Source organism: Akebia trifoliata, chromosome 4 (assembly GCF_017979445.1).
Source record: "Akebia trifoliata isolate Shusen 1 chromosome 4, ASM1797944v1, whole genome shotgun sequence".
NCBI classification, from domain to species: Eukaryota; Viridiplantae; Streptophyta; class Magnoliopsida; order Ranunculales; family Lardizabalaceae; genus Akebia; species Akebia trifoliata.
In genome coordinates, this window is record NC_141378.1 from 16,325,800 (window position 1) to 16,330,635 (window position 4,836).

Consider the following 4,836-nt stretch of genomic DNA (forward strand, 5'->3'; position numbering starts at 1 on the left):
GAAAAATTTGCACTCTTCAACTGCTTCATTGCCCCTCTACAACTAGTTGTAATCATTTGTTAGCTGCTTGCAGGGCTGTCAACCAAACAAGCTTGACCCTTTAACCAAGCTCGTTCAACACCAAAAAAGATGAGGGCTAGGCATCTTCATCTTGAGGCTGCATAACAGAGTCAAGCTCGTGATTTCAATCCATTTCACACTCGTAACCTCATGAAAAATTGATTTAAGTTGAAACTAGCACTACGTCACAAACTATGAAAAACGACTAAATATAGCGGAAAAAACGACGGACTACAACCGTCGTTTATAAACGACGGGTTTTGTCAGTTGTTTAACCCTTAATGACGTTTATAATGATCGATTATAAACAACTAATTTAATCCGTCATTAAATTAGTAAAAGAGTCACTATTGCCGCACCAACTTTTACTAATGTTACATCGATTGGTGTGGCGTTAATAAAAATTGGGTGTTACTATTGCCGCACCAACTTTTACTAATATTACACTTATTGATGTGGTGTTAATAAAAATTGGGTGTTATTATTTGCCGCACCAAATTTTACTAATGCTACACCAATTGGTGTAGCGTGAATAAAAATTGGGTGCGACTATTTGACGCACCAACTTTTACTAATGTTACACCCTTTCCATCTTCTTCACTTAAAATCTATTATTTGCATCTTCTTCCTTAAAAAATCTTGAATCTCAAATCTGAAACAACAAATCACATTTAATCTATTTTTTTTTCGATTTCTTCTCTCACGACTCTAGAGTTTGAGATTTTCGATTTCTTCTCTCACGATTCTAGGGTTTCGGAGAGAAGATCGATCTTCTCTCTGTCGATTTGGAGTTTCGGATTTTCATTCTCATAGATTTTTTGCACGAAATCATAAAGCAACAAACGTCTCTGTCGATTTGGAGTTTCGGATTTTCATTCTCATAGATTTTTTGCACGAAATCATAAAGCAACAAACGTCTCTGTCGGATTTTCATTCTCATCGGAGTTTCGGATCTTCTTCAACCCACACGTTCCAGGTAGTTCTCTCTCTCTCTCACACACACACACACACACACACACACATGCATAATGTTTTCTACAGCCATTTGCTAACGATCTCTGTTTATTTCTTGAATTTAAGCTAAATTTTTCTTGAATAATGGAGATTTCTAATGGTGAATAGATTGTATTTGTTTAATCGTGTTCTTGTTTTGTTGTAGATCATACATTGTTACTCTGTTTCTGTTAGAGATTATTTGTTAGATAGATTGATGGATGATTACTTCAAAATGTTGGAGGTTGATTCGTTTATAACCACATATTTGATCTGTTTATGTCTTTATGATGATCGCAGACTACCTATATGTGTACTAATTTGGAAATTTTGAGCTAATTGGTGAATTGATTAGATCTTTGATGAATCTCCTTAATTTTCAATACAGAAAGATTTCTTGATTACACTTTGTTAAACTATATTTCTGTTGGAGATTATTGGTTTTGTATTTCTGATTCGTTCTGTTTCGTACATATAGGTTTTTTTGATTTTGGATTGATTTGTTTATTTGTGTTTAGGTTTTGAGATCTTTCACAGTTTATTTTTTCTTGTTGAATCTGTTAAGTTGTTGCTTAGTTGTAAAAATCCGTTCACTGAAGTATTTCTTTTTAGTTTCTTCTGGCAGTCCCGAGCCAATGAGCACTTAGAAGTCAAATTATGCTCAGAAATGCAGCAACTCCGGATGCTGAAAACTATGATCAATTTATAGTTAAAAAAACATTTTCTAGAGTCAACTTTCGATCCTATGAATTGGTTTGAAAGTTAAAATGCTAGTGATTTGTGCTTAATTTCCTACTATGTTTACTACTAGATTTTATAGTTATGAAGTGAGGTATGGCAGATACTGTCTTTAGAAACTGAGTGGAATGAGCAATGCATTCATTTGTTTGATTGGAGTGTGAATCTCATAATTTGATTTTTTATTGTCAAAATGTTCTTGGAGAAGCTTTGCCCATGCCTGAAGGACCTCAATCGCTTACACTTTTGGTTACATTGCTATTAAAATACTTTCAACGAACATAGCATCTGCCAAAGTCAGTTTGTATAGTTTGTTCATGAGTTGCTTATTTTCACAATTTTATAGTATATGCGTATGCAATTCATCACCAAGAAGAGGTAGAAGCTTATAGAGTTAGCAATCTTAGCTAGAAGGATCACTAGCCAATGGGATCAAAGTAGGATTCTTGTAAATTAGATCCCTTAACATCAATATATTGTTCTCACAAGATATATTGATAAAAAGAGGTGTTCAGTTTGAATGCACCTGTTAAAAAAAAGCAAGATTTTTCTTTATCTTTTGGGTTTCTTTAGTTGCTAGGACTTGGACTTGTATGTGCTTTGCTTGTAGAGAGTTACAAAGAGTATAATTTGGGAGCTTTCACTTTATTGTTATATGATAGAGGGATTCTTAAAGACTAGTACTACTTATTAAAGTTGGGTTTGAATGTACTTATTTCTTTCAATTAAGACTTTCATCATAACACAGATACCACCCATGTGGGTTAGAGTTACAAAGAGAAGAAAAAAAAAATTTTCTTTCATCACTATGTGGGTCAGATCTACCTGAGTTTTGCAATCTTTCAAACCAACTGAGCTATGGGTCTAAGCCCTAACTTTTTTTTTCCCTCTTACAAGGTTTAATGCAGCCTACTCAGCTAATCCCTTTACTAAAATGCTATGTTTTAGCCAACTTCAGTTTCTGATTTTGTTCAGTTGGTATAAAATAAAAAAAGAATGCTAAGATTTTAATTTGTCTTTCGTGTTTGTTTGCAGATATTGGAGGGATTTCTTAAACTGCCAGAGAACAGGGAGTGCCATTCCTTACTTCTTTGCACCCTTTATGCTCTGAAAGGTCCACTTTCTTGTCTGTGGGGCTTTTTTATTTTTTTTATTTTTATAATTAGTGTAGACTTGATCTTAGGGTTTTAGAAAGTAGAGGTAAGTGTTGGCTGGTGGAGGGTAGATTATGTGCTTGGTACATTGGATTTCTTCTTTTTCTTTCAGTGTATGAGATGCTACTACTTGGCTGGTTTCTTTTGCTTTAGTTCCTCTCTTGGCTGTATAAAGCTACCAATGTTTAAAGTGACTTCCTAAGATAATACATGCAACATTGCACCGACACAGTAGTGTGTAGACAGCCATAGATTTTTAAATATACAGCAACCCAAAAGTCTTTCTTCCTTCTTCAATATTTACTTACTGTTACCCTTTCACTCTCAAGGCTGATTTGGCTGAAATGAGGCTTCCCACGTATGGAAACGCTAGAAATGAAGTAGGAGATGCACCAACTTCGAGGTCACTCATTTTTTGAATCCCCACAACTTGAAGGAAACTAAGATTTCTCCTTTCATATACATTGCCAGCCATGCCAAAAGCCAACAAACGGTGAGAATAATTTATTTATTTATTTTCGTGATTTTCGTGATGTAGCCTCGCTGCTTAACAACAATCCATACATGAATGACTTAGTTGAAAGTGGTCTACACAATTAATTGGTCTACACTTTGCCATGAAACTAATTTCAAAAGCTATAATAATAAAAATCTGTTGGTGCTGATGACATATTTTCTGATAGTTTCAGCAACTGTTATACAAAATACAATATGCATATAAGCAAAAACACACATTAGAGCTAAAAGCATAATAAACAGATTAAAAAATTGCAAGAAACAGGTCTTGTATTCTATTCTGGTTATGTTTAGCCGATGTTTGATTCTGATCCTGGGAGAAACACTATTGATTTCCCAACTAAACAACTAATCAGATTCTAGAATCAAGAACAAAATGCCCCCTGAGATTTCACCCAACAGTTTCAGCTTCCTGTTCCCTTCCCGTTCTCAGAGAATGACACCAATATTGTAATGTGACAGGGTTCAATATAGTTGACAAAACCAAGATAATCGATAATTGGGAAATTAAGAGGGACACCACTTACTGTGAGAGCTTAGGTTATGGTTAAGGATTGAGCTAGTGCTGTTGAGAAATGTTTGACAATGATAGTTATGAGAACTCTTTTATTTTGTAATTTGGTATATTTATCTTTCTTGCATAATTACTTGGATTGTTTTAGGTAGTCGGTGTCATTACGATATATCTGACAATGTTTTTTTAATTTTTCAACCACAGATTTCGGCAATATGTCACAAGAAGTAGGAATGTATATTATCCTTAAAAATCGCTGCGTCATTCTTTTAAGGACTGAGAAAGACAGATGTTGGTTTTGATTTCTACAAGTCAAGTCAAGTGAAGTGAAGTTGGTAGAAGATATTTTTTGAAAAACTACTTTAAACATTGAAATGTAGATTAAAATTGACACCATGCAAAACGGGGCATGTTGGACTATGATTGCACATGTAAAATTTGAAGGAAAATTGTTTCCATTTGAAAAATGTAAATTTTTGTTTTTTTGGTGTATTTATTTATTTTATTAGATTTCAATTTTCAATGAAAATTGTCATTTTCTTTTTAGGTGAAAAATATTAAAAATGACAAACAATAGTGGTTAATTACAAAAAAAAAAAAAAAAAAGTGTAAAAAAAAAAAACGACGGCTTTAAGCCGTCGTTTATATCCATTAATTAAATTTAAATTCGAATAAATAAATGACGGGTTTGGGCCGTCGTTTTATTTTGACAGACCATGACCGTCGTTTTTCACAACACTTTGTTGACACGTGCCACCCGTCGTTCACTAAAAACGACATCGTTATTTACAACTGCTCTTGCGACGGCGGGGGCCGTCATTATTCTTAAAAAACGACGGCTTTGGCCCGTCGTTTTTCGTG

At 34.1% G+C, this 4,836-nt stretch overlaps 2 long non-coding RNA genes across 2 annotated transcripts; one reads left to right on the top strand and one right to left on the bottom strand.

The window, feature by feature from the left end:
- Window positions 1-781: 781 nt before the first annotated feature.
- Window positions 782-1,039, bottom strand: LOC147404164 (uncharacterized). The gene is made up of 2 exons (XR_015177709.1): window positions 905-1,039; window positions 782-833 (listed from the first exon to the last, which is right to left on the bottom strand). It is a non-coding gene; the product is annotated as an uncharacterized LOC147404164 (long non-coding RNA).
- Window positions 827-4,456, top strand: LOC147404165 (uncharacterized). Its single transcript, XR_015177708.1, has 4 exons — window positions 827-1,036; window positions 2,827-2,905; window positions 3,275-3,438; window positions 4,180-4,456. It is a non-coding gene; the product is annotated as an uncharacterized LOC147404165 (long non-coding RNA).
- Window positions 4,457-4,836: the final 380 nt, after the last annotated feature.